This window comes from Bos indicus, chromosome 27 (genome assembly GCF_029378745.1).
Source record: "Bos indicus isolate NIAB-ARS_2022 breed Sahiwal x Tharparkar chromosome 27, NIAB-ARS_B.indTharparkar_mat_pri_1.0, whole genome shotgun sequence".
Lineage (NCBI taxonomy): Eukaryota > Metazoa > Chordata > Mammalia > Artiodactyla > Bovidae > Bos > Bos indicus.
Window position 1 is genome coordinate 35,014,674 of NC_091786.1, and position 14,656 is coordinate 35,029,329.

At 40.9% G+C, this 14,656-nt stretch overlaps 1 long non-coding RNA gene across 3 annotated transcripts in view; it reads left to right on the plus strand.

The window, feature by feature from the left end:
- LOC139180128 (uncharacterized) overlaps nt 1-14,656 on the plus strand; it is a 42,958-nt gene that overhangs the window by 14,850 nt on the left and 13,452 nt on the right. For 2 of the 3 annotated variants that reach the window (XR_011564440.1, XR_011564442.1), the window contains one exon: nt 9,599-9,791. This is a non-coding gene — a long non-coding RNA (uncharacterized lncRNA). Of the gene's footprint in view, nt 1-9,229; nt 9,324-9,598; nt 9,792-14,656 lie in introns of those variants that run through there. The other variant, XR_011564441.1, reaches the window with a different exon arrangement.

The following is a 14,656-nucleotide window of genomic DNA, read 5'->3' on the forward strand; positions in this document are numbered from 1 at the left end:
AGACTTAAATTGAAGAAAGTAGGGAAAACCACTAGAACATTCAGGTGTGACCTAAATCAAATCCCTTATGATTATACAGTGGAAGTGAGAAATAGATTTAAGGGCTTAGATCTGATAGATAGAGTGCCTGATGAACTATGGAATGAGGTTTGTGACATTGTACAGGAGACAGGGATCAAGATCATCCCCATGGAAAAGAAATGCAAAAAAGCAAAATGGCTCTCTGGGGAGGCCTTACAAATAGCTGTGAAAAGAAAAAAAGCAAAAAGCAAAGGAGAAAAGGAAAGATATAAGCATCTGAATGCAGAGTTCCAAATAATAGCAAGAAGAGATAAGAAAGCCTGCCTCAGCGATCAATGCAAAGAAATAGAGGAAAACAACAGAATGGGAACGACTAGGGATCTCTTCAAGAAAATCAGAGATACCAAAGGAACATTTCATGCAAAGATGAGCTCGATAAAGGACAGAAATGGTATGGACCTAACAGAAGGAGAAGATATTAAGAAGAGATGGCAAGAATACACAGAAGAACTGTACAAAAAAGATCTTCACGACCCAGATAATCACGATGGTGTGATCACTGACCTAGAGCCAGACATCTTGGAATGTGAAGTCAAGTGGGCCTTGGAAAGCATCACTACGAACAAAGCTAGTGGAGGTGATGGAATTCCAGTAGAGCTATTCCAAATCCTGAAAGATGATGCTGTGAAAGTGCTGCACTCAATATGCCAGCACATTTGGAAAACTCAGCAGTGGCCACAGGACTAGAAAACGTCAGTTTTCATTCCAATCTCAAAGAAAGGCAATGCCAAAGAATGCTCAAACTATCGCACAATTGCACTCATCTCAAATGCTAGTAAAGTAATGCTCAAAATTCTCCAAGCCAGTCTTCAGCAATATGTGAACCATGAACTTCCAGATGTTCTAGCTGGTTTTAGAAAAGGCAGAAGAACCAGAGACCAAATTGCCAACATCTGCTGGATCATGGAAAAAGCAAGAGAGTTCCAGAAAATCATCTATTTCTGCTTTATTGACTATGCCAAACCCTTTGACTGTGCTGATCACAACAAACTGTGGAAAATTCTGAAAGAGATGGGAATACCAGACCACCTGATCTGCCTCTTGAGAAATCTGTATGCAGGTCAGGAAGCAACAGTTAGAACTGGACATGGAACAACAGACTGGTTCCAAATAGGAAAAGGAGTACATCAAGGCTGTATATTGTCACCCTGCTTATTTAACTTCTATGCAGGGTACATCATGAGAAACGCTGGGCTGGAAGAAGCACAAGCTGGAATCAAGATTTCCGGGAGAAATATCAATAACCTCAGATATGCAGATGACACCACCCTTATGGCAGAAAGTTAAGAGGAACTAAAAAGCTTCTTGATGAAAATGAAAGAGGAGAGTGAAAAAGTTGGCTTAAAGCTCAACATTCAGAAAACGAAGATCATGGCATCCAGTCCCATCACTTCCTGGGAAATAGATGGGGAAACGGTGGAAACAGTGTCAGACTTTATTTTGGGGGGGCTCCAAAATCACTGCAGATGGTGACTGCAGCCATGAAATTAAAAGATGCTTACTCCTTGGAAGGAAAGTTATGACCAACCTAGACAGCATATTCAAAAGCAGAGACATTACTTTGCCAACAAAGGTCCGTCTAGTCAAGGCTATGGTTTTTCCTGTGGTCATGTATGGATGTGAGAGTTGGACTGTGAAGAAGGCTGAGCACTGAAGAATTGATGCTTTTGAACTGTGGTGTTGGAGAAGACTCTTGAGAGTCCCTTGGACTGCAAGGAGATCCAACCAGTCCATTCTGAAGGAGATCAGCCCTGGGATTTCTTTGGAAGGAATGATGCTAAAGCTGAAACTCCAGTACTTTGGCCACCTCATGCGAAGAGTTGACTCATTGAAAAAGACTCTGATGTTGGGAGGGATTGGGGGCAAGAGGAAAAGCGACGACAGAGGATGAGATGGCTGGATGGCATCACTGACTCGATGGACGTGAGTCTGAGTGGACTCCAGGAGTTGGTGATGGACAGGGAGGCCTGGCGTGCTGCGATTCATGGGGTCACAAAGAGTCGGACACAACTGAGCGACTGATCTGATCTGATCTCTCACTCATTTGACTTGGGGATGTAGAAGTGTTCTGACAGCATTTCTGGGAAGCGCTGTTCTTCTGCACTGAGTTGCTCTTGCATCTTTCAAAAAAAAAAAAAATTGGGAGAGGAAAGCTTATTTATGTGGAAATTTTCCTGGGATCTTTATTCTGTGCAGTTCCCTTCTACTGAATTACTTGAACAGTTTTAAGAGTACATTACGATTCATTTATTGTGTTTTAGTGTATTTTCCTTGTTATACTTTTCTTAGTGTCAGGGGAGTGTGTGATTTCCTCGGTTCTATCTCACCACAGCAAAAATTTGAAACAGTGGACCGGTGTTACAGCTCTGTTACAGCTCAGTTATATTTTGCAAGCAAAGGAAAATACATCCTCAAGGCATGAGGGTGGGCCAACCCAAAAGAAAGGGGTTCAATTTGGCTTCTCTTCTTATATGTTTTTTCTCCTCCTCCTGAACCTGCCCTCTGTAAATTGGGCTAGCCATGAGGGCTGTTTATTTCACCTGAGGTTCTCACTCCGGTCTTCAGACCTTCCTTTGTTCCATTTTTGCAGGCTTCTCCCTTCTTTGTCTTTTTGCCACTGGCTTTTTGGGCTCCTTTTTCCTATTGTAACTACCTAACAGTTCCCCTTCAGGAGACGGGAGGCCCAATTCTTTGGGAGTAGAGGTGTCGAGGTCTCTCTGGCTACTCTCTCCTGAGTTGGGATGATAAGGGGCATTGGGCCTCCCCGTCTTGCTGGTATCAAGCCTCAGAGTCCTTATAGCAGTGTCCATCTAAAGGTGAGTGATATTTTCTGTGATCGGGTGTAGTTTTATATATCCTTGTTGAACTGGCACTGCATGTTGTAGCTTGTTGACAGGTGTTTTGAGTGTCCTCTTCTGTTTTCTTCCATTGTTTGACTCATGAGTAGTGAATCCAGTAATCGTATCCTGGTACCTTGACTGCTGTGGGGGTAGAAAGTATTACAGAATACAAGTCCTTCCATATAGGCTAGAGTTGAACCTTTGGGGAGCCATATTTCCAGACTTAATTAGAACTTGAGTCCTTGGAGCATATACTGGTGGCTCTTTTCTAAAACCGACTTGAACATCTGGAAGTTCATGGTTCACATATTGCTGAAGCCTGGCTTGGAGAATTTTGAGCATTACCTTACTAGTGTGTGAGATGAGTGCAATTGTGCAGTAGTTTGAGCATTCTTTGGCATTGCCTTTCTTTGGGATTGGAATGAAAACTGACCTTTTCTAGTCCTGTGGCCACTGCTGAGTTTTCCAAATGTGCTGGCATATTGAGTGCAGCACTTTCACAGCATCATCTTTCAGGATTTGGAATAGCTCAACTGGAATTCCATCACTTCCACTAGCTTTGTTCGTAGTGATGCTTTCTAAGGCCCACTTGACTTCACATTCCAAGATGTCTGGCTCTAGGTCAGTGATCACACCATCGTGATTATCTTGGTCATGAAGATCTTTTTTGTACAGTTCTTCTGTGTATTCATGCCACCTCTTCTTAATATCTTTTATGCTTCTGTTAGGTCCATACCACTTCTGTGTGGATCACAATAAACTGAAAAATTCTGAAAGAGATGGGAATTTGACCTGACCTGCCTCTTGAGAAAGCTATATGCAGGTCAGGAAGCAACAGTTAGAACTGGATATGGAACAACAGACTGGTTCCAAATAGGAAAAGGAGTACATGAAGGCTGTATATTGTCACCCTGCTTATTTAACTTCTATGCAGGGTACATCATGAGAAACGCTGGGCTGGAAGAAGCACAAGCTGGAATCAAGATTTCCGGGAGAAATATCAATAACCTCAGATATGCAGATGACACCACCCTTATGGAAGAAAGTTAAGAGGAACTAAAAAGCCTCTTGATGAAAGTGAAAGAGGAGAGTGAAAAAGTTGGCTCAAAGCTCAACATTCAGAAAACGAAGATCATGGCATCTGGTCCCATTACTTCCTGGGAAATAGATGGGAAAACAGTGGAAACAGTGTCAGACTTTATTTTTGTGGGCACCAAAATCACTGCAGATGGTGACTGCAGCCATGAAATTAAAAGACGCTTACTCCTTGGAAGGAAAGCTATGACCAACCTAGATAACATATTGAAAAGCAGAGACATTACTTTGTCAACAAAGGTCCATCTAGTCAAGGCTATGGTTTTTCCTGTGGTCATGTATGGAGTGAGAGTTGGACTGTGAAGAAAGCTGAGTGCCGAAAAATTGATGCTTTTGAACTGTCGTGTTGGAGAAGACTCTTGAGACTCCCATGGACTGCAAGGAGATCCAACCAGTCCATTCAAAAGGAGATCAGTCGTGGGTGTTCATTGGAAGGAATGATGCTAAAGCTGAAACTCCAATACTTTGGCCACCTCATGCGAAGAGTTGACTCATTGGAAAAGACTCTGATGCTGGGAGGGATTGGGGGCAGGAGGAAAAGGGGATGATAGAGGATGAGATGGCTGGATGGCATCACCAACTCAATGGACGTGAGTTTGAGTGAACTCTGGGAGTCGGTGATGGACAGGGAGGCCCAGTGTGCTGCAATTCATGGGGTCACAAAAAGTTGGACACGACTGAGCAACTGAACTGAATCCCTTCCATCAGGAAGCTTACACAGGCTCCTTAGCATCATCCACCAGTGGGCAGACAGAAAAAGCAAGAAGAACCACAGTCCTAGATCAGCTAGAACCAAACCACATGACAGAAAGTTAAGCAGGATGAAAAAGCAGAGGGCTTTGTTCCAGATGAAAGGACAAGATAAAACCCCAGAAAAACAACCAAATGAAGTGGAGACCTAGGAAACTTTCCAGTAAAAGATGATCCAGGACCTTGGGGAAAGAATGGAGGCAAAGATTGAAAAGATGAAAGAAATGTTAACCAAAGAGCTAGAAGCACTAAAAAAAAAACAAAAAAATAAAATAGAGAGGGAGAGAGAGACAGATGAAAGAATCAATAGCAGAATAACTGATGCAGAAGAATGGGTAAGTGAACTGGAGGACAGAATGTTGGAAATCACTGCCGCTGAACAGCATGTAGAAAAAGAATGAAAAAAAAAAAAATGAAGACAGCCTAAGAGACCTCTGGGATAACATTAACTGCACCAGCATTTGCATTACAGGGGTCCCAGAAAGAGAAGAGAAAGGACATGAAAAAATATTTGAAGAAATGATATCTGAAAACCTCCCTAACATTGGAAAAGAAATAGTCAACCAAGTCCAGGAAGCACAGAGAGTCTCAGGCAATATAAATCCCAAGTAAGAATACACATAACATTCCAGGTTCCTATGCAATATTGCTCTTTACAGCATCTGACCTTGCTTCTATCACCAGTCACATCCATAACTGAGTGTTGTTTTTGCTTTGGCTACATCTCTTCATTCTTTCTGGAGTTATTTCTCCACTCATCTCCAGTAGCGTATTGGGCACCTACCTACCTGGGGAGTTCCTCTTTCAGTATCCTATCATTTTGCCTTTTCATACTGTTCATGGGGTTCTCGAGGCAAGAATACTGAAGTGGTTTGCCAGATCTGATAGATAGAGTCCCTGATGAACTATGGACAAAGGTTAGTGACATTATACAGGAGACAGGGATCAAGATCATCCCCATGGAAAAGAAATGCAAAAAAGCAAAATGGCTGTCTGGAGAGGCCTTACAAATAGCTGTGAAAAGAAAAAAAGCAAAAAGCAAAGGAGAAAAGGAAAGATATAAGCATCTGCATGCAGAGTTCCAAAGAATAGCAAGAAGAGATGAGAAAGCCTTCTTCAGCGATCAATGCAAAGAAATAGAGGAAAACAACAGAATGGGAAAGACTAGAGATCTCTTTAAGAAAACTAGAGATACCTGGGGAACATTTCATGCAAAGATGAGCTCGATAAAGGACAGAAATGGTATGGACCTAACAGAAGCAGAAAAGATATTAAGAAGAGATGGCACGAATACACAGAAGAACTGTACAAAAAAGATCTTCACAACCCAGATAATCACGATGGTGTGATCACTGACCTAGAGCCAGACATCTTGGAATGTGAAGTCAAGTGGGCCTTAGAAAGCATCACTACGAACAAAGCTAGTGGAAGTGATGGAATTCCAGTTGAGCTATTCCAAATCCTGAAAGATGATGCTGTGAAAGTGCTGCACTCAATATGCCAGCACATTTGGAAAACTCAGCAGTGGCCACAGGACTAGAAAAGGTCAGTTTTCATTCCAATCCCAAAGAAAGGCAATGCCAAAGAATGCTCAAACTACTGCACAATTGCACTCATCTCACACACTAGTAAGGTAATGCTCAAAATTCTCCAAGCCAGGCTTCAGCAATATGTGAACCATGAACTTCCAGATGTTCAGGCTGGTTTTAGAAAAGGCAGAAGAACCAGAGATCAAATTGCCAACATCCACTGAATCATCAAAAAAGCAAGAGAGTTCCAGAAAAACATCTATTTCTGCTTTATTGACTGTGCCCAACCAAGCCTTTGACTGTGTGGATCACAATAAACTGTGGAAGGGATTAGTGGTGGGGAAAACTGGGTCTTGCTCTGGTGAGCAGGGCTATGCTCACTAAAATGGTAATCCAATTATCCACTGATGAGTGGAGTTTTTTGACCAGAGGTGACCCAACCCTTGGGTGTATGGGCTCTGTGATCAGGTTAATAGTGACCTCCAAGGGGGCTTATGCGAAGGGCCTCTTCCAGGATTGCTGCTGCCAGTGCCTGTGTCCCCACAGTGAGTCACTTCTGACCCACATGTCCACTCGTGTGTGTGTGTTGTGTATGCTAGTGTTGCAGACATTCCAACTCTAGCAGGTACGTCTGGTTCAGTCTTCTGTGGGGTCACTGAACTCTTTTCCCCTGGGTTTTGGTGCACACAGATTTTTTTTTGCCCTCCAAAAGTGAAGTCTCTGCCTCCCCCAGTCCTGTGAAAGCCCTATAATCAAATCCCACTGGCCTTCAAAGTCAGATTCCCTGGGGATTCCCAGTCTCTTTGCCAAATCCCCAGGCTGGGAAGTTTGACATGAGGCTCAGAACCTTCACAATAGTGGGAGAACTTCTTTGGTATTATTATTCTCCAAATCATGGGTTGCCCACCTACCAGGTATGGGATCTGATTTTATCATGTTTGTGCTCCTCCTACAATCTTGTTGTGGTTTCTTCTTTGTCTTTAGATATAGATTATCTTTTTTTGGTGGAATCTGGTGACCTCCTGTTGATAGTTGTTCAAGAGCTACTTGGCGATTTTGGTGCTCTTGTAGGAGGAGATGAGTGCATGTCCTTCTACTCCACCATCTTGAACAGGAAGGCCCTCTAAATTTATAATTTTAGTTTAGTTTTTTTGTTGTTGTTGTTCCCCTCTCTCTTGTTGTTTTAGGTGAAATTTGGGTTGCTTTTTTTGAGATTTTTCTTCTTTCTTAAGGTAAGATTTTATTGTGATGAACTTCCTTCTTAGAACTGCTTTTGCTGCAGTTTTGGACCATTGTGCTTTTGTTTCCATTTGTCTCCAGGTATTTTCTAATTTCCACTTTGAGTTCTCCAGTGATCTATTGGTTGTTTAGCAGCATATTGTTTAGCCATTATGTGTTTGTGTTTTTTTTATAGTTTTTTTCTTGTAGTTTATTTCTATTCTCATAGCCTTGTGATAAAAAAAAAAAATGCTGGATGTGATTTTGATTTTCTTAAATATGCTGGGCTCATCTTGTGGCCCAGCATATGGTCAATCCTGGAGAATATTTCATGTTCACTTGAGAAGAATGTGTATTCTTCTATTTTTGGATGGAATGCTCTATAACTATCAGTTATGTCCAACTTCACCAGAACTTTTAAGTAAATTCATAACTTTAAATACTTGGCAGTGGTTTAGTCGCTAAGTCGTGTCTGATTCTTTGCTACCGCATGGACTATAGCCCATCAGGCTCCCCTGTCCATGAGGTTTTCGAGGCAAGACTACTAAAGTGGGTTGCCATTTCCTTTTCCAGGGGATCTTCCTCACCCAGGGGATCTTCTCAACCCAGGGATCAAATCTGGGTCTCCTGCATTGCAGGAGGATTTTTTTTTTTTTTTTTAACCAACTGAGCCACCAAGGAAGCCTTTTAAAATACTTATAAATACAATAATAATGGAAATTACAGTTACAAAACTACTATTTAAATTATCATATTTTGTTTTTCTATTTTAGAAACAGTTATTTGGCTTTCTTTGTCTCCCAGATAGCTGAAAGAGGACTTATATGTAGGAAAAGTGCAGATCCATGTGATTTTGAAGGATATGGCAATGGAATTTCTGAGTCTTGTATACCCGATGTGAAATCTGCTGATTTTGAATTTTGCAGTAATAAGACTACCTATTGCTTTGGTGGGAGATGCCGAGACACAAATATACAGTGTGCAGAGTTGTTTGGAAGATGTAATATTTGTACTTTTTTTCTATGGTTTATTTTTAAACTATATCTTTAGGTTAGTAACCTACCCTGTCACCATAATAATGATTATTGTTTAAATGTAAATTTGGAGATAAATTACAAATAAAATAAACTTTGACCTATATCAAGGCGTAAAATAGATCTAGTAAGTATAAAACAAAAGAATAGGATAATAGTAAAATTTCAGGTGATTGGTGGAAATGGAGTAGACTATTAGAATTACAGATAAGGGAGCAAATGAGTGTTTTACTTGTTAGTAATTTCTGTAGGGTAATAATAGTTTTCTATTCTCAAGGAGGTAGTTTTTAGTAACCATTTCTCCTTCATACATAACCAGTGCAGTGCAGTGCAGTACTCAGCCACTCAGTCATGTATGACTTTTTGCAACCATATAGACTGTAACCCACCCAGTTCCTCTGTCCATGAAATTTCCAAGGCAAGAATACTTGAGTGGATTGCCATTTCATCTCCAGGGGATCTTCCTGACCCAGGGATCAAACAAACATCTCCTGTGTCTCCTGCACTGGGTAGATTCATTACCACTGTGCACCTGGGAATCCCATATAGCCAGCAGATGGCACCAAAAATTTATAGTAGATGATACTGCCTGGGCTTTGTTGACTAGATGTCTCCATATAAATTCACACTTTTAGTTTTTAATGTTGTTGTTTTCAAGATGAATAACTGAAACTTATATTTTCAGTTGCAAAAGGGACTTCTTTTCTATGTTTTCAAGAAGTGAATAAGTGTAAAGATCGGTTCAGAAACTGTAATGGAGGATTTTGTAGTTTTAGGTATGTATTTAGAAAAAAATAATATATTTTTCAAATGTAATATATATGTATGTGTGTATACTACAAGGAATCACGTAATACAACAGAGAAATGAATATGGTATATAAGTATAAATTTATATGTTACACTTTGTAAGTTGATGTATGTTTCTGAATATCCTTGGTGTTATGCTTTGACTAACATTGTGACTTAGTCTCATATTTTGAATTGATATTTAAGTAATATATTGTGTCACTAAGTGACATATGGGTAATATTTTCTGTCCTATGTTACAGGAATATCAATTGTGGAAAGTTGGTTTGTCACTGGACTCATGCAGAAGTAGTGCCATTTAAAAATTTTGATACTCAGTATACTTACTTTCAAGGCCTTGTGTGTGTATCTACAAATTTAAGAAGCAAGCCAAGAGCATCGTTTGAACGAGATTATACATATGTAGCAACTGGCACTATATGTGGTGAAAATAAGGTAAATAAAAAGTTTTCTTAATTCTGTATATGTTATGTGAGTGTCCTAGTGTCCATGTGGGTGTTTGTGTGTGTGTGAGAGAGTGATAAAATGCACTTAAGATTTTAAATTTATAATGGTTACCAATTTTGCTTACTACATCATGATCTTAAGCCTTAAAGGTCAAAATTTCTATTGATCAAAGGAACACTTGCTTTACTTTTCATCATTTCTATTATCAGTTTTACCATGAATAGTTAAAGCTGTTTCCTCAAACTTTAATATCTTCCTTAATGTGTTTGGTAGACGGGCAGGTCATGGTGGAGAGATCTGACAGAATGTGGTCCACTGGAGAAGGGAATGGCAAACCACTTCAGTATTCTTGCCTTGAGAACCCCATGAAAAGTATGAAAAGACAAAATGATAGTATACTGAAAGACAGAGGATGAGATGGCTGGATGGCATCACTGACTCGATGGATGTGAGTCTGAATGAACTCCAGGAGTTGATAATGGACAGGGAGGTCTGGCATGCTGCGATTCATGGGGTCGCAAAGAGTCAGACACGACTGAGCGACTGAACTGAACTGAACTGAGGCCAGGATCTTGTCTGCAATAGTTTGTGTAAAAAAAGGAAGGAAAAGAATGAAATAATACACCCCAAAATCAGGTTCACAAGAGATTGAGTGAGACTTGCCTGTGAGTGTTTTGGAGGCTCTGGTGGAAGCATGGGTCTACAGTGGCCTGCTGTGAGGTCATGGGCACTGGCAGCAGCAATCTTGGGAGGCTTGGCATACTAGTATGAGTCTTCTTAGAGGAGATTGCCATTCGCCCTACCATAGAGCCTATTGTATACCAGAGACTGAAGAATCTAGGACTGGTGTGTCTCAGGCCAAACTAAAGGGAAGAGGTACAGCCCCACACATCAGTATAAAATTGGATTAAAAATTTACTGAGCATAGCCCTGCCCATCAAAGTAAGACCCAGTTTTATGCACAGCCGGTCCCTTTCATCACAAGCCTCTTATCCTCATCCATCAAACAACAGTTAGAATGAAAATCACAATCACAGAAAACTAACCCAAATGAACAAATGGATCATAGGCTGGTGCAACTCAGTAAAATTATAAGCTATGCACTGTAGGGCCACCCAAGATGGATGGGAGATGGTGGAGAGTTCTGACAAAACATGGTCCACTGAGAAGGGAACGGCAAATCACTTTAGCATTCTTGCCTTGAGAACCCCCATGAACAGTATGAAAAGATAAAAGATATAACATTGAAAGATGAACACTGCAGGTCAGTAGGTGTCCAATATGATACTGGAAAAGAGTGGAGAAATAGCTCCAGAAAGAATAAAGAAGCTGAGTCAAAGCAGAAATGATGCCCAGTTGTGGATATGTCTTCTGGTGAAAGTAAAGTTTAGTGCTATAAAGAACAATATTGCATAGCAATATGGAATGTTAGAACCATGAATCAAGGTAAATTGAAAGTGGTCAAAGAGATGATGGTGAGTGAACATTGACATTTTAGAAATCAGTGAACTAAAATGGATGGGAATGGATGAATTTAATTCAGATGACCCTTATACCTACTACTGTGGGCAAGAATCCCTTAAAAGAAATAGAGTAGCTCTTATAGTCAACAAAACAGTCCAAAATGCAGTACTTGGGTGCAGTCTCAAAAACAACAGAATGATCTCGGTTCATTTCCAAGGCAAATCATTCAACATCACAGTAATCCAAGTCTATGCCCTAACCACTAATGCCAAAGAGACTGAAGTTGAACTTCATAGCTTCTATGAAGATCTATAAGACCTTCTAGAACTAAAACCAAAAAGAAAAAAAAAAAAAAAAGTTGTCCTTTTCATCATACGGCAATGGAATGCAAAAGTAGGAAGTCAAGAGATACCTGGAATAACCGGTAAATTTGGCCTTGGAGTACAAAATGTAGCAGGGCAAAGGCTAAGAGTGTTGTGAAGAGAGCACACTGGTCATAGCAAACATTCTCTTCCAGCAACACAAGAGACAACTCTACACATGGACATCACCAAATGGTCAATGGTCAATGGAAATCAGATTGATTGTATTCTTTGCAGCCAAAGATGGATAAACTCTATACAGTCAGCAAGGAAAAAAAAAAAAAAAAGACCAGGAGGTCACTGTGGCTCAGATCATGAGCTCTTTATTCCAAATTCAGACTTAAATAGAAAATTGCTATGCTAGCATCCTCTGACCTCACATAACACTGATATTCAGCAAGTGTCTGGTGGAAAAATGAGCCTTGGTTTCTTACACCAGCCCTATTTGACCACTAAAAGCTTTACAGTTGATCTGTTTGTCCTGTATAATTCTCTGCCTTGGAAAGTCTGGTCTATAACTCATGTCCAAGTGGACAATGTTCCCATGGAGAGAAAAGGAAAAAGAAAGGGGTAGTAGAGGGAAAAGAAGGGAAGGAGACAAAAAGACTTTGACTTTTCCTGCTTGGTTTGAAGGTGCTTTAACCTGCTAGTGACTTTTGATCCCACATCATTTTTAATAAAAGTCCTAATTGGCAGTTCTCACTCTATGTTACCGGAGTTTGTCACACGTTATTGAGAAGTAGATTCTTGTCTCATGTGCAGAAAGAATTCAGAGAGGGGAAAGGGAGGTAAGGAAAGCAAATGAGGGTTTATTTAAGCAATAATATGCTCTCAAGGCAAACCTAGACAGTGTATTAAAAAGCAGAGACATCCTTTGGCCAACATAGGTCCATATAGTCAAAGCTATGGTTTTTTCAGTAGTCATGTAAGGATGTGAGAATTGGGCCATAAAGAAGGCTAAGTGCCCAAGAATTGATGATTTTGAACTGTGGTGCTGGAGAAGACTCATGAGAGTCCCTTGGACTGCAAGGGGATCAAACCAGTCAATCTTAAAGGAAATCAACCATGAATATTTATTGGAAGGACTGACACTCAAGCTGAAGCTTCAATACTTTGGCCACCTGATGCAAAGAGCCAACTTATTGGAAAAGACCTTGATGCTGGGAAAGATTGAGGGCAGGAGGAGCAGAGAGAGACAGAGGATGAGTTGGTTGGAAAGCATCACTAACTAAATGGACTTGAGTTTGAGCAAACTCCAGGAGATGATGAATGACAGGGAGCCCTGGCATGCCTCCATAGGATTGCAGAGAGTCCATAGGATTGCAGAGAATTGGACAAAACTTAGTGACTGAACAAGAACAACAACAACAACACTCTCAAGGGGAGAGTGGGCAAACTATGATGACTAGCTGCCCTGAGTTTTTTAGCTAGCCAGTTATGTAGGACTTAGAAATGAAGTAGTGGAATATTCACTGGGGAGAGAAGGGTTTAGAGTTGTATTCCCTGATTTTCATTGCATTTCCACCTTCCCTAGGAGAGGAAGAATTTGGGGGTTTATTTAACTTTGATTGGAAGTGTCCTGAAGCCTGTGCATGATGATAATGTTTTATCTGTGAGCCTAATTTTATTGTCATGAGGGCTTAATGACAATAGGTTGTATTTAGATGTCAGAGATTCCTGATTTTCCCCATGTTTCTTTGTCTGCTTCCAGGATATTATCGCCTTAAAGGTGTGATTTTCTGTCTGTCTAGAGGTGTCTGCTTTACTTTTGTTTGCCCAGGGATCCCTGTTGTTTTGGCCTGTGTCCTCCTTCTCTGTTCATATCTAGATACCTGTGTGATCTAAAGATTTTAGTGGTCAAACATGACAGTCTTTATTTTGGAGCTGACTTTTAGACCATGGTACTTCCAGTAGTTGAATTGGATTATGCCTATTTTAGAGAACAGATCATTGGAGAGGCCCGAATTCTGTAGGCATCATTAATTCAATTACTTTATGAAAGAAAATACTCTTTTAAATTGTCTCCCTTTAGATAAAAGGGTTGTGTTGACTGTTCTGTAACTGAAAGAAAGGGAGTGGCTGCTGCTCCTGCTGCTGCTAAGTCGCTTCAGTCGTGTCTGACTCTGTGAGACCCCATAGACAGCAGCCCACCAGGCTCCTCTGTCCCTGGGATTCTCCAGACAAGAGTACTGGAGTGGGTTGCCATTTCCTTCTCCAACGCATGAAAGTGAAAATGAAATCACTCAGTTGTGTCCGACTCTTTGCGACCCCATGGACTGCAGTCTACCAGGCTCCTTTGTCCATGGGATTTTCCAGGCAAGCGTACTGGAGTGGGTTGCCATTGCCTTCTTCAGAAAGGGAGTGGAGAGTACTGAATATGAGAGGTAACTAGTTTCGTGAAAAAGTTGGCTTAAAGCTCAACATTCAGAAAACAAAGATCATGGCATCTGGTCAACCACTTCATGGAAAATAGATAGGGAAACAGTGGAAACAGTGGTTGACTTTATTTTTCTGGGCTTCAAAATCACTGCAGATGGTGATTGCCACCATGAAATTATAAGACGCTTACTCCGTGGAAGGAAAGTTATGACCAACCTAGACAGCATATTAAAAGCAGAGACATTACTTTGCCAACAAAGGTCCGTCTAGTCAAGGCTATGGTTTTTCCAGTGGTCATGTATGGATGTGAGAGTTGGACTGTGAAGAAAGCTGAGCACTGAAGAATTGATGCTTTTGAATTGTGGTGTTGGAGAAGACTCTTGAGAGTCCCTTGGACTGCAAGGAGATCCAACCAGTCCATCCTAAATGAGATCAGTCCTGGGTGTTCATTGGAAGGACTGATGTGAAGCTGAAACTCCAATATTTTGGCCACCTGATGTGAAGAGCTGACTTACTGGAAAAGACCCTGATGCTGGGAAAGATTGGGGCCAGGAAGAAAAGGGGACGACAGAGGATGAGATGGTTGGATGGCATCACCAGCTCAATGGACAAGGGTTTGGGTGGACTCCGGGAGTTGATAATGGACAG